The sequence below is a fragment of the Halichoeres trimaculatus genome, unplaced genomic scaffold (assembly GCF_033239565.1).
Source record: "Halichoeres trimaculatus isolate MK-OKI-2021-1 unplaced genomic scaffold, fHalTri1.1 fHalTri1_scaffold_1, whole genome shotgun sequence".
Lineage (NCBI taxonomy): Eukaryota > Metazoa > Chordata > Actinopteri > Labriformes > Labridae > Halichoeres > Halichoeres trimaculatus.
This window is the reverse complement of record NW_027437179.1, coordinates 14,714,067-14,729,866: the sequence shown is the minus strand read 5'-3', so window position 1 is coordinate 14,729,866 and position 15,800 is coordinate 14,714,067. Positions and strand designations below refer to the sequence as shown.

The 15,800-nt window shown below is 40.7% G+C and overlaps 1 protein-coding gene across 3 annotated transcripts in view; it reads right to left on the bottom strand.

The window, feature by feature from the left end:
- Positions 1 to 15,800, bottom strand: part of LOC141798023 (dedicator of cytokinesis protein 3-like) — a 272,445-nt gene that overhangs the window by 218,652 nt on the left and 37,993 nt on the right. The window lies entirely within an intron of this gene.

The window sequence follows — 15,800 nt, the reverse complement described above, 5'->3', positions numbered from 1 at the left end:
TGTCACAGTTTGTCTGAAAGTCATAGGGGTGAAAAGGATAAAACATGGAGGACTGAAGTAAAACCAGAATGAAACGCTCCACAGGCACCAGGGAAAGATTGCCTGCCTTCCCCTCCAATCCAATCCAGCTCTGATCTCCAAATGGCATCGTTTTTGGAAAATGAGAAACTGAGAGAACAGTCGGGGATGCATCCGTGGCATCTGCCTGTGGCAGAAACGAACAGCAGGAAGGACAGAGAGAGTTTCTCCTGCTGAAGGTTATCTGTGCTGCTGCTACTGCTGGAGGGAGGCAGTGGGTGAAAAGGCTGTGCACGTATGAAAAGAGTGTTTTTAGCACCGAAAAATTAGCTTTCTGGACCCGCTCTCTACAGATGAGTGTCTGAGCTTGGACGGGGAAAAATGCTTTTCTTTAACAATGACACACGCCTTCACAGACACGGCTGAGGGCTGTGTGGAAGCATCCAGAAGCTGCTTTCTGCTGCCTGCAGCTCTCCACGAACACTATGATTGAGGGTTTTTAATAGAGGATGGCCTACATAGGATTTATAAGCCTGGTGGTCTCATTGTTTAAGTTTAATGAGCAGCAGTTTTTGTTTTAGTCTTAATTGTAAAATAAGACTTTGGATGAAGACCATCTTTCTTTGGGAATAACAGAAATGCTAGGCAGAGCTTTTTACAGGCTGTTAAATAACTCATCCATCAGAGGCCTCAGTGCAGCAGTGAAAGAAGAACTTTCTACTCATGAGTCTGAAGAAAGTCAGATCAGGACAGAAAATCATGCCTCAGACAAAAGATATTTTGAAAATGTGTTTCTGGTATTTATGATTTTACTTAAAGAGGTATCGTTGTGCCATTTTTGTCTTTACTCTGTCTCTCTGGCGGCTTTAAACTATTTAAAGCTATTTTTCCTCCCACAGGTGTTTGAGGGTGTTTCAGGCTGTCTTAAGTGCTGTGTTATCCGCCGTCTCTTTAAGGCTCCCTACTAGACAAATACCTCTTTCCTCTGATTGGCCAGCCCAGGCGGCCTGTTAGAGATACCTTGGTGTTTAAGTGCACACACCTCTAACGTGTCATGAACTAGTTAGTAGGGGTGTAAATCACCAGTTTCATAACAATACAATACGATATCGATTCTTTGGACAACGATATAATATTTGCCGATATCACAAAGTCTGTCACAATAGGATACGATACGACACGATACGATACGATACGATACGATACGATACGATACGATACGATACGATACGATACGATACGATACGATTCGATTCAGGGGCCTTCGATCGATTTAAGACAATATTATGTCCTCACTGAACACAATCAGCAACATTTCACCTGAGGAGAGAAAGAAAGACAAAACTATTTTGATAGTTTTATTACTAAAATGTGGAAATATGTGCTGACCTTTGGGTATGATAGTTTGTAGAGGATTATAGCCATCTGTATGATCTAATTATGTTTTAAAATTAAAACTGGTTAAATTCAGATAAGGTGCTTTTTTTGCCCCCACAATTACCTTATGGGTCTGACTGTTATACTGTAATGTTTGATTATTATATCAAGTAATGATGCAACACTTTGATTAAAAATGACTGATTACATAAACTTTATTATTGACCTCCAACATTTGACCATTTTCTATCAAACCAAAAATGTGAAGTTTTGATTTCAATTAAACCCAAACATTTCTATTGTTCAAAATTAGAAATATCAACTTAACAAACTTAACATTGATAGTTTTTTTTTACTGTGATGCCTGATAACCACAGTTTGTATGTCAGTGTGATTAGACTTTGTTTCACTGTGTAATAGTCGATGTGGAGGAGGAATGACACTAAGCTCTCACCGATTTACTTTTTAAACTTTATGAAATTTCATGAATCAGTGCGCTACAAAATCAAATTATGAGATAACTCACTGCAGTCGTGTGATGATGCACTCCTGTCGTGTGTGCAGCATGCATCCTATGCAGCCAGGTTGACCGTATCTTACCCGGATACAGGAGAGAGCTATTTTATGATTGGCCGATATGTCTGGCTCCCTTTTTAGCACTGTGATGCTAACAGTGTCTTGCTACACGTTGGCCTACAGCTGTGTGACCCGTTGGGCGCTAAACAGTACATTTTACAGCAGGAGAAATATCAGAGAGTGAAAAGGTTCAAATATGTGTCTCATACGCTGAGTGCATGAGGCTGGGAGGAAACTTCAGAACGACATGCGGTTGGACGGAAACGGACATGCGTGTCCGGTCGGGATTTCAAAATAAAGGCGTACATTAAAGACCACGATGTTGATCGATGTTTTGGCTTTCCATCGATGTGATTGGATCATTGCTTAACCAATCGATGTATCGATGTATAGAGGTTTGTAAATCTGCACAGGTTTGAACATCAAGAAGTGTTTCTTTAAATCAGTGCTCTTGATATGGGAAAGCAGAACGCCTCCTTTATGAATAAACTCTGGGGTTAAGGACACGTAACATGCTGGACCACTGTTGACTGTCCTGATAAAGATCTGAGTCTGATTCAACACTTCAGCTGTCACAACATGTTTTTCACATTTAAAATAAACATTTATTGTGGCACACATTGTGCTCTGGAGGTCCAGTTCAGTTTCATGTTTTGAATGAATCCAGTTTTTATCAATGCTGCAGTGCCATCTCTCCACACAAAGCACTCAGTTAACTTTTTTGCACATTTAAGGCAAACATTTGTCTTTAGCTTGAATGTGCAAATATGACACACAGTTGAGAACACACTGACACATTTACACTGTTATAAAACATGACGTGATTAAAAGACAGTAGATGTAAACAAGCTTAAAGGTGAGCTTAAGTGAATGAATCAGAAGGAGAAGTGGGCTGATAGAATTATTGTATAACAGCTGTAATGTAGTTTTGTGGCTTCTCAGTTGAAAAAGAGTTCCAGTCATTCATCTTCTTTTTTTGCACAAACGCTTTAGAAACGTGAACTAGAGATGTGTGTAAAGCAGAGAGAGCACAGAGTGCTGATGAAGAGGCTGATGTCTGTAAAAGTGGGCTACCATCAGGACAGCCTTTTGTTGTGTTCACTTCATGTAACTTTGATATTCAGGTTGTGCCCTCTGAAAACCCTGCCAGCACTACACAGAGCAAAGCACTCAGGCTGACGGAGGGAAAACGACAGAAGCAGAGGGAAGAAAAATGAAGTCGCTCTTCTGACCTCCTGCTTCCACTTTGCTCTGCACTTCAGCATCAGTTCGAACTGTGCTGAAGCTCTGCGCTTTATAAATATTACAGAGGAATATGAAAAAAATGGAAAGAGACACACATGAGTTAGAACTACAAAAGATGCAGAGTGTAAACTCTGCACAGCCAATTAAAGAAAACTTCAGCTTCATCTGTTATTCTCTGGTCGAGACCTTCACCTCCTCTCTTGTTCACTCTTCAGTCCTCTCCAAGCTTGGAATACATTTTTAAAGCTACAACCAGGAGCTTTGATTGTGTGTGAATGTTAGCGCCTCATATGGACCAAAAAGCACACCTTATCTGTACGTGTACAAAAAGTCCTGACTGGTTAATACACACCCTCTGTCTTTCATCAGTTACACCTGTCAGTTGTTTGTTGATATTTCCTGCAGAAAATGTAAACAAAAGTATTTTTAGCATCTTATTAATCTTCTAATCCTGCACAAACCCAGTAGCAGCAGCATCAGAGATTAAAGCAGGGATTAAAAACTACTACATGAAAATAGTCGCTGGTCTGAATCGTTCTTGTAGGTCATATGAATGCATTAGTATTGAACACAGTCTGTTCCAAAGCTACCAAACTTCTTAAAGGCAGCAATTTAAAAAGGTTTCATTTACACAGACCTGGAGGGAATATTGTAACTTGTACTTGTTCTTCCTGAAAACCAGCAAAAGTTGATATGCTGTTTTTCTGGTGAAAATATGGCACATCTAAAATACCTGAAGTTAAATTCATTAGTCAATATTCTACTGTAATTGTAATAGTTGAATGCAGTTTATGAGTGGTAGACATGTGCAGTTCAAAACTGTTTGTGGGGTTTTCCAGGAGGTCCCCCTTACTTAGGACGTAAACGGCATCTGCGTGGCTTTCATGGTGTTATTTGATAACTTTCTGATTATTTGCAGTTGTACACACAGCTAACGCTGCAGCCAAACAGGCCATTCCATAACAGAACATTAGGACTAATGGTCCTGTTTCTTTAATGACTGAACATGCATACGGGCTCTGGACATTCGAAGTGGCTGCCCTCAGATTACCTCACAGGGTTCCTGCTCCCTGTTTGAAGGCCTATGACAGGGGTGGCCAACCTGCAGCTCAGGAGCCACATGTGGCTCTTTGCCATTCAGTATGCAGCTCTTCAGTCAATTCCTAAAAAACTATTGTTATGAGTAGTGGTATGCCAATCTGAAATATTGATATATTGATGCCATTTTTTAAATTAATTTTTTAATTTAAAAACACTTAAAAACACAATAAATCTTGCTTTGAAAATTACAAATTTTTGATTTTCCTTTCATGTCATTTTGTTTACATGTGAGAGGAAGGATATTTGTAAGACCACGTGTGTGATGTGGCTCTTTGTAGTACCATGGTCATTTTTGTGGCTCTTGGTTTCTGACTGGTTGGCCGTCCCTGGCCGATGAGGACTTTCTAAGTAAACTTAAAATAGTCTCTCACTGTTGATAATCTAAAGTTTAAAATGAGATTATTAACACCCAAACTGGTTATTTCTAAAAGTTATTTCTCAGTTTCTTTTGGCAGGTCAGATTTTCCAGGGAGAACATGAATCCATCTACAGAGTCTCTGGAAAAACATAACAGAAGTATTACAGAAATTAATGTTAACCGATAGTCGTTACAGAGACTTATAATTAAGTTTGGTTCAGTTGTTTGGTATAGTTAGCTGCCTTCTTAGTAGGCCTGTCACGATAATCAATAAATCAATTAACCGAATGATAAATGAAAACGTCCTGGGTAAGTTTGCCAGCCTTGATAAACTGACTCGTGCATGCATGTTTGTTTTCCTCCTCTCTTTAGACCAAAGTGGCTGCATGACAAGATGGCTCACTACGTCTATGTCTGAGGGGTAAGGAGGAAACATGCTAATATGAGTGATGGCACCAAAGATACGGTTCTTAAGCCGTCTGCCACAGTCCCAGTGTGGGAATATTTTGTTTTTTATCAGAATGAACAAAGTGTGAGCTCGTGAACAACAACGAGCTGATATGTCACATTTGTTTGAAAATAGTGGCGACAAAGAAGAAGGAGGAGGTGCAGCGGAGCCTTGTTCTTTGACAACCTGCTCTTACTGAGGCTTTTGGTCGGCAAAGTAAATAGAAATAAAGTGCCAAAAGTGTAGACAGCTACATTGCCAAAGAAATGCAGCCCTTCAATACGGTTGAAAGCCAGAAATGTTAAAAATGTTTGACAGACAGTACGGATTGACTGGGAAAAAGAACATGTTATAAACAATTCAGGAACTGTATAAACTCCCTTTTATTTAGGCTATTTAGTTTTTATTTGTGGTTTTTTTGGAGTTTCATTTTTTCTTTAGAGACAGGGTCTATGTTTTATTGTTTTTGATTGGAATTAATTATTTTCATTGACATGTATTTTTTTCTAAAAGAGAGTCCATTTCATTTTCATTGTATTTTTTTCTCTTTCTTATTTGTTAAATTTATTATATTTTTTGTTTAATTTATTTTATTTAAAAGATCCTGACCATTTAATTACAGTTAAATACTCTTAAGAAATTCTTGCTTTTGATATGGTGTACTCACTTTATTATCCCATTTATCATAATTACATCAATGAAAAAATGGGAAAAAAAATGGAAATAATATTGACAATAATATCGTTTATCGGCAATAATATTTTGGAAAACTATTGTCTAGCAAAATTTATTTTCGTGACAGGCCTAGTTGTTCCCGAGAAAATGTCTGTCCTGTTCGTCTTTCTTTTTTATGATCGACTTAAATTACAACTCTGAGGAGGCTCCATATCTTTACTGGAGTTTAAAACCTGACATGAGATGAGAAAATAGAGCACAACATTTAAAACCAATCATTCACCAAACTGTTAAACCAGAATTCCCACAAGTCTAGAACATCTCTGAGAGCCCTGAGACAAATGAAAACATGTTTTCAACGCTGAGCTCTCCTGCTCCCAGTCTGCACCTCTACCTCCTTTCCCTCCCATCTTTTACGCTGCAATCTGTCAGCTCCATCAGCCAAGCAAGGAGACAAGGGGAAGAGAAGGAGGGGCAGGAGGAGGAGGGGAGGGGAGGAGTAATGAGGTCAGTAGCACTTTTCTGCAGAGGCTGCATGAGGGACGGAGAAGATGCTGTGGGCTTTCACTGTCTCACACTTGTCTTTCTGCTGCTCTCACACACTCACACACATTTAAAATTCACTCTACTTTCCTCAGCAGGCTTTCTGTCGCCTCGTGTTACGTCTGCTGTCGTCTGTAACGCTTTAGAAAACTTTTTCATCCCTTCTTTCTACTACGGCTGGATGTTAACCACTATGCTGGCTCTCCAGTCAAACTTTCTACTTTTCTTTTTGGCTGTCATTAATTTAGTGATGTTTCCTCACTTCACTCTCGCTACATCTTTCTGATGTTAAACTTTCTTCTTTCCCTCTTTATTCTGCTGACTCCCTGTGTCAAACTTTTCAAAGTTTCTCCTTCCTTGCCTTTGTTCTCATCTCCTCTCCTCCACTGTCTGTTTTATCCTACTCCATGCCTCCTCTTCTCTCCCTCTTTACACTTCCTCCACCTACAAACTTGACGTGTTGATTTGAGGCCTGAATGTTTGAGTGGACTCAAATTTCTGTCCTTTGCTTCTTATCTGCTTTTTTTTACCAGCTTTCTGAATCAAGTGTGTTTTAAGCGAAAGTCCCTCTCCCTTCCTGCTGTATTAACCGCTCCTCTGTCCTTCTTCTGCATCGCCTCCTCAATTATCCCCGCCTTCCCTTTACTAGCCAGCAATCCATCCACTCAGCTGTCACACAGATTTTTACGCAAACTTTTAAAATGTCAGGGAAAAAAATGAAATGTGGATTAGATGTGTTTCCACCAGCTGGGCTGAAGCGCATAAATCATGCTCCCCTAAATGTCAAAAAGCCCATTCCTGTGAGAAATGGAGGGTTTCTCTGCAGAACTCATCGGGCAAACTGCTGAGCTCCTTTACAGGCTGATAATGTTGCTATATATCATGCTCTCAGCCTGAAGGAGCAAACAAATATATTCTAATACAGCAAACAGAAGCAACGTGTGAAGACAGAGGACGACTTGTTGCTCACATTAAACCACAGGCCTCTGACTCCTGGGAGGGTCTCTGAGGGTCAGAGTGTGTTTCAGATAAAAACAAACAGCAAAATGAAAGAAAAATACTGACGAGAGGCAGCCGTGTGGATTTAACCTGCTGTGAACTCCCTGCACACAACATCAATACCACAGAATATTTACAGTCCACTCAGAGAAATGCTCCAGAGCTTTATCTTTAATCTGACTGATATAGAAAAGTTAAAGCCCTGTAAGTCTATTGTGCGACAGAATGACACAAAATCAAAGATCTTTTTTTATTACATTCAGGCTTTTGGGATTCTCCAGTTACAAATTCTACTGAGAGTTAAACTGTTAGCTCTCCTCATACAAATTTACAAGCATGGACAACCTTCACACAAGGTCAGATATGCTTAAATGTTTTCTTACAAGAGATAAGTTTAAAAGGGGACATTAAAGGGAACATTAAAGGAAAGGTATTCTACTTTCTCATGTTTTAAACATGATATACAGTAAAAACACTGGACGTTAAAACTATAAGTGTGCAGATTTTGAAACCTTGACATATTCATGATGTAAACCAATCGTCACTTCTTGAAATGATGATGTCAATATACAAGGATCTCCAAACTGGTTTATAATACATTGGAGAGGCTGGCCCAGCGTCCTATGTGTCCTATATGTGGACATTACATTTCTGCCTCTCAGACCCGTGATACTTCATTTTTTTTTACTTTAACCTGTTAGCCACATTTAGGGACACTGCCCACATCAACTTTTGGTGAATCACAACATTTCACCCTTTTTGGTGCAAAAAACAGCACATTTAAGCACAATAACACTCATAACAAATAGTGGTGCAACGGATCACAAAACTCACGGATCAGCAAAAAGCAAAAAAATAAAAATAAAAGTAAATAAATAAACAAGTTTTGTCCATTTATTAAACACTTTAATTATTAAATTAAATATATAAAAGTAGTGCACAAGGCATATCTTCTTTATAACATAGTCATTAATGAAAAACAATTAAAACTGCAACACATAGGCATATCTCCTTCCTTTAAAATGTAACAATGAACCAAAAATCAACTTAAAGTGCAACAACAACATAAAAAGGCATATCTTCTTTTAATATTGGTTGAAAGACCATTAATGAAATAGAACTCAGAGGTAAACATTAGAAGACATCTTCCTTGAAACAAGGAGAGTGAAAGAACCTGAGCTTATAATTTCAGATTTTTTTTTTTTTCAAAAAGACACGCCAGACATAAACAAACAGATGCAAACATGGGAATGGAATGCAAAGTGAACAGAAGGTCATCCTCGCTCTCAAAATCACTCATCTTTACATTGTTATTGCATAATTCGTCCTGGCAGACTACCTGCGTTTGGGCGCACGCACCAAACACCCCCTCCCTGCTCCTCTGCCGGTTTCCTCTGCACTCAGACGGGGCCATATTTTACTTGACCAAAAACACAGATAAACGGACTCCCACTGAAAAAATCTGATATCGGTCTACATTCACGCTTTATTTAGAGAATTTTCAGCGCGTTATTTTCACACAAAAACACCGCTAAATAAGGCTCTAGTTCTCATCGTGTTGTGAAAGGGCGCTACCTCCGCTGCAGAGCCACAGCTGGCTACGAGGCTCCCGCCACTTAGTGTATCAGTCCGCACGCGCAGATATAAACAAACGCAGGTAGTCTGCCAGGACGAAGAGACACGATGAGAACTAGAGCCTTATTTAGCGGTGTTTTTGTGTGAAAGTAACGCTCTGAAAATTCTCTGAATAAAGCGTGAATGCAGACTGATATCAGATTTTTTTGGTGGGAGTCCGTTTATTTGTGTTTTTGGTCAAGTAAAATATGGCCCCGTCTGAGTGCAGAGGAAACCGGCAGAGGAGCAGGGAGGGGGTGTTTGGTGCGAGCACTCTGGGCTTCTGCTGCACAAAAACACTGCTGTAGGGGTAATTTCTGCCCTAAACCTTGTGCTAGGACCCAACTTGTTCCATCCCAGAGCATCACTTTAGGCACGGCACTGTGTGTATGGCCAGTGTGTCGCGGGGCGTTCAAGCTCCTCCTCTCCTCCGCTTGCCATGTCTACACACCTCCCTTCTCCGCTGGTCAAAAGATGTGTGCGGACGAGCACACAGCTTTTTTCAGAAATCAATCCACGGGTCACGTGAGTGCCGAACCGTTTACGTTGATCCGTATGGATCAGGGATCAATGATGATCCGTTGCACCACTAATAAACAACTAACAGAGAACTCAACACAAATAATCAAAATTTGCTTACAATGACCAAGTTAAGTTATAATACATATTAGGTCTTACCAATCCCAAATGGCAAGGTGAATTGAAAATTGCACACCAGACAAAAGCTTGGGTCTTAAGAGGATAAAACATGGATGTAGTGATGTCCACCCATCTGTTCCTGATAGCGTGAAACGAAGCCAAGCTGAAGACACAGCCACATTGGCTATGATGAAGTTGTGTTTTGTTTCTAACAGCTACAAGGTGCTTGTCAATCGTGAGAGCTGAGCTGTGTCTCTGATTGGACAATCAGATGATCCTAGTATCTTCTAAACCACCAAATTAGAAAAAAGCTGTAAATAGCTTTTTTAATGTCCAAAGGGTAGTAGTTGTTTTTTTTTTTGGCTTGGTGTGTACGTGGTCTTTAGCTCTGCCCTGGACAGGCTTCCAGAAGGCTGGCCAATCAGAGGAAGGGGTTGTGTTGAGTAGTGACTCTTAAGGAGACAGCACTCTAAACAAGGTGTTTGTGTGTGCTGCCACCTTCTGTACCAAAATACCCCACGTTGCATGCTTCAGTTACCCGCACTGTGATAAGAAGTTAAAGTAAAAAGTGAAGCCGAAACATTCAGAGCTCCCCCTACAGACCATCACCAGTATAGGACACAAAGCCCATCTTCTTTATAACTGTACTCCCCAAGTAATAAACAGAAAACTCTTTCAAAATGCAAAAGTTATGTTCTGATAAAAGGGATCTAGAAGAACACATGGTGGTCTTGTTTTTTCCCAGCACCAACACCAAACAGACATAGAGAAATCTCAGCTGCCTATACACTGAGAATCTGACACAGATCATATCAGACAGTGACGGACTCCCAGGCTATAAAGCTGTCTCGTGTCAGATCTAATCAACGCAGCTCTACGATGATGACTCAGAAGCGGAGAAGATGATGTCTCATTTCATTAAGTGCCTGTTACCTCTCCCTCTCTCTCCTTCCTCCTGTCTCGTGCTTTCCTTCACGGCCTCGGCCTCAGGTGGGGGGAAATACGACATGAGGAAAAGAGGTGAGGGAAGGCATGAAGGAAAGAAGGAGACAAGAACAGAGGAAATGAGAGAAATTTGAGGAAAGTTCTGTACTTTAACTTCCCTGATACACTGCTTCTCAACCATTGTCTCTCACAAAGTGTAGTATGCGTGTGTGTGTGTGTGTGTGTGTGTGTGTGCGCATGTGTACATAAGACCTGCCACATGTTGGCATAATTCTCTATTGTGTGGTGATGTGTACACCCAACCGCCCACACACACACTAACATTAAACCCCTCCCCCTAACTCTGACCCACACACAGTCTAATGATGATAATGTGGGACAGGCAGATCAGCCAGATGTTTGTTGCTGCATCTCGACATGTTGGTTTGTACATATACACTTGATTTGTGTGTGTGTGTGTGTGTGTGTGTGTGTGTGTGTGTGTGTGTGTGGGGGGGGGGGGGGGGGGGGGTTAATATAAGGGCAGGTGCATGTACTGTAGATGCATCCAGGCAGAAGCAGATACGTGTGTTTCTGTGAGTACCTGATGTACTGTACAGGCTGATCTGCCTGAAGTCCGCTATAGTAAGTGCATCAGGAGTGTGTGTGTGTGTGGGTGTGTTTGTGTGTGGGTGTGTTTGTGTACCTTCATACATTCCCACAGAGTGTGTGTTTATACATTTCGTAAAAAAAAAAAAAAAAAAAAAGTGTATGTCCATCAAACCTTTCCATACTTGAAGCTAAAATAAAAACTTTATTTTCCATGTTGAGCAGAAAACATGTTTCGGACTCTGACTGTTTGGCTGGTTTCTGGCTGTTTGTTGTGCAGCGTGGCCTCATACTTTGTGTGTGTGTGTGTGTGTGTGTGTGTGTGTGTGTGTGTGTGTGTGTGTGTGTGTGTGTGTGTGTGTTGCAGTATTAAAGTGAAGTAGTGTCCAGATGGCCTAGCTTGCTGTTCCTGCCCTGAAAGTGGAGCACTGGGCTAAGCTTCCATTATACGGGCTTAAAAAAAACGCTAATCACCCAACAGCACTCTGCACTACTGCTGCTTTCAGCTCCACCGTGTGTGTGTGTGTGTGTGTGTGTGTGTGTGTGTGTGTGTGTGTGTGTGTGTGTGTGTGCGTGTGTGTGTGTGTGTGTTTCTAGCCCTACTCTCTGCCTCTACTCTGACAGTCATTGACTGTACCAGGAATGACTTGGAGTAAACACGTCCCATTGATGTGATGTGTTTGTGTTCTAGAGGGCATTAGAATGGATCTTTATTTCAAACCTCAATCAGTGCTGACTTTTTTTAATTTCTTGATTTTTAAACAAATTTTATTACTCAAAAAAAATGTAAAACTCTAAGAGGTTTTTCATTTGACTCTTTTCTGTGAACAATAAAAGTCACAACAATGTAAAGTAGATGTTACCCCTTTAAGGATCTGAGAGTGTGGTGCGTAACATCTGTCATATGTCCTGCAGATAATCAGAGTGTGGGAGGGAAAAATATCTGCTGGTATACCGCTTCCTTTCTAGAGACAGTATCCTCCCCTCATTGCCCTCACAACTACACTGCTAAAAATGAAATCTAAATATTTTTCTTATGTACAGCAAAAAGCTGGATGATAAGCTCCATATTCAGTCCAGAAAAGTGCTAAATCAGAGACAAACCATGGCACTTAAACGGCTTGCAAAGAGCGAGAAAAAAATCTGCCAGTGGGGTAAAAAACTTTTACTCATTTAGTTTCTCAAAAGTAAAAAAATGCTTTAATACAAGGAACCAAACCGTTACATTTGTTTAAACCTACTGGTAGGCCTGTCACGATAATCAGTAAATCAATTAACCGAATGATAAATAAAAACGTCTTCGGTAAGTTTGCCAGCCTCGATAAACTGACACGTGCATGCATGTTTGTTTTCCTCCTCTCTTTCGACCAAAGAGGCTGAATGAGAAGATGGCACACTACGTCTATCTTTCCTAACATCGGGGTGCATAGGTTCTATAGGGTATTTAGTGGATTTATAGCAGAGTGAGCATCTGCAAAAAATGCGATCTTTAGCATCTTTTGCGACAGGGCTGCTCGTGCGTACACACGGAGAGAGCTGAAGCGAGCGTCCTGAGGGGTAAGGAGGAAACACACGCTAATATGAGTGATGGCACGAAAGATACGGTTCTTAAGCCGCCTGCCACAGTCCCAGTGTGGGAATATTTTGTTTTTTATCAAAATAAACAAAGTGTGAGCTCATGAACACCAACGAGCTGATGTGTCGCATTTGTTTGAAAATAGTGGCGACGAAGAAGAGGAAGAGGGGAGGTGCAGTGGAGCCTTGTTCTTTGACAATCCGCTCTTACTGAGGCTTTTGGTCTGCAAAGTAAATAGAAATAAAAGCGCCAAATGGTGGGCGCTCAAAGACAGCTACATTGCCAAAGAAATGCAGCCCTTCAATACGGTTGAAAGCCAGAAATGTTAAAAATGTTTGACAGACAGTACGGATTGACTGGGAAAAAGAACATGTTACAAACAATTCAGGAACTGTAGAAACTCCCTTTTATTTAGGCTATAGTTTTTATTGTGTTTTTTTGGGGAGTTTCGTTTTTTCTTTAGAGACAGGGTCTATGTTTTATTGTTTTTGATTAATTATTTTCATTGACATGCATTTTTTTAAAAGAGAGTCCATTTCATTTTCATTGTATTTCTTTCTCTTTCTTGTTTGTTAAATTTATTACATTTTTTGTTTAATTTAAGTTATTTAAAACATTCTGACCTTTTAATTACAGTTAAATACTCTTAAGAAATTAAAGTTTCTTGCTTTTGATATGGTGTACTCACTTTATTATCCCACTTATCATAATTACATCAATGAAAAAATGGGGGGGAAAAAATCAAAATAATATTGACAATAATATTGTTTATCTGCAATAATATTTTGGAAAATTATTGTCCAGCAAAATTTGTTATCGTGACAGGCCTACTTACTGGCATATTTTTTTTTCTCTTTCTCCAGCTGCTCTGGAATCATTTTTGTCTCCTAATCAGCACACTTTTCTGGACTTGTCAGGTGGTGCATGGTTAAACGAGTGAAACATTTTTTACTAAATTTAAGACACAAACACCTGCTTCAATTTCAGACTTCCTGGCTCCAGTCCAACACTTTGGTTAAAAGTTATAAACTGACCATATGAAGCCGTCTATTCCTGGCACTGTGCCAACAATGGCTGACATCAGTTAACACATTAATGAGCGTGAGTAGCGGCAGGTCAGAGAGGAGGAGAGATGCCACAGGGGAACACCCGCTCTGTGCTGCATGGCCTGCTGGCACGGTGAGGAGCTACTGGCACTGCCAACCTTCATCTGCCACTTTGTGTGTGTGTGTGTGTGTGTGTGTGTGTGTGTGTGTGTGTGTGTGTGTGTGTGTGTGTGTGTGTGTGTGTGTGTGTGTGTGTGTGTGTGTGTGTGTGTGTAAGGCATCCCCAGGTGCCAAGGCCATCCTGACATCTTGCCCTGGCACTAAACCGTGACACCTCAGTTCTACTGTAGCCAGACTGATCCCACATGGCTCGGTATCTTTCACTGCAGGCTTTAGTATCGATGCAGTTTAGTTATGTCCAAATAGCATCAAAAATTGGCAATAGGGCAGATGTATTTTAAAAATGTTTAAAAGATATAAAAAAAGAGTTTCTTGGAAGCAATCTGCACAACAATGATGATTTTCTTCAACATTTACAAAATATAACAATAGTGGATCTGTTCATCTTTCTGTTTTACTCTGTTAACTCTCAGTCTGTGCCTCTGTAGTCGCTCTCCTGACTCAGCAGCTTTAGACCTCCCTGTGAGGGAAACAAAAAGAGCTGCAGTGACACATTACTAAAGAGAGATCACTGCACACTCACACTGAAGCAGTTAAACACACACAGTTAAAGTGTGAGTCACACAGCGAACCACCTGTCTCTGTCTCCAGCTGTCCTCTACTGTACTCATCTCTCTGTGAGTTCATCTGTTTCTATTACTGAGCCCTGAAGCCTGAACACAAAAACCTCCATGCATTTCACGTTAAACGATGCTCACTAATAGAGATCAATGTGTCAATACAGAGACAGGAATTCTGACAGGGATATATTACTCCTGTATCAGCGTATTACTCAGCTGTCTCATTTGTATTGGTGCACAAAATGGAGAGATAAAATATTCATAGAGCATATAGATATACCATATGCCCTGTATGATACAGTTACTGTTAGGGCAAAGTATCAATTTTTGAATTGATTATTGCAGTAGGACTTAATGGCAACTAGCAGGGGCACTCATGACATTTATGAGAGGCACGTAAAAGAGAGATAACTGGCTGAAGAAGAGGATGACACCAGCATAAAACCAGAGGACATCAGAAGAGAAAAAAAGCTCAGAGGTATACAAAAACAAGAAAGAAGGGCCCAGCTCTTTCAGCTTTCTTGTGCTGAGATGAGAGGAAAGGTGAAGGATGCTCTCCAGTCTGCAGAGAGAAACACCCGCGTGATGGGTGGACTTGTAGTTAAGACGTCATGGTGAATACAACTGTAGCTGTCACAGGTAGTCGTACAGGTTAGAATAGAAAACGGTAAATGCTGCTCCGGCAGCCGTCACTGCTCTCTCTCTCTGTTTTTGGCTGTAAACAGCCACATAGTTCCATGCACGAGCTCCCCATCTCGGAAGAAGACAAGACTAAGTGGCTAGAGTTAATTTATCGAGGAAATGTGCCAGCTACACTCAGTAAAACTGTGCATGTGTGTGCTAGTCACTTCATGGCTGACTGCTTTTCCAACTTTAGACAGTACCACAGAGAGCTAGTGAATAGACTGGTCCTGAATCCAGGCGCATTACCAACCATCCACCAACAAACCTCAGACCCTGGAAATGTGAGTATTTTAAATGCTGTGTGCTGTGGAGCAGATGTGAGAGCTTTTCCTCAGTGTCCCCCTGTCTCTGTGTTAGCTTAAGGATGCTAACTTTAGCTGCAGTTAGCCTGTTGTTTTAGCCTAAAGTTACGGTAAACAAGCTTCGCTGTTTTCTAAACATTGTGCACTCGGAGCTCGTGGTGCCACTCTCAGTGACGTGGAAGAGAGGGGCGGTATCAGCGGTGGCTCATTTACATATGAAGGTCACGCCCACTAAATCAGAGCGTTCTGAACAGAGGGGCTATGAGAGCCTGGAAACAATGCTGCTGTGTTTGATTTATTGGCTTTTTCAACCAAAACATGTTACT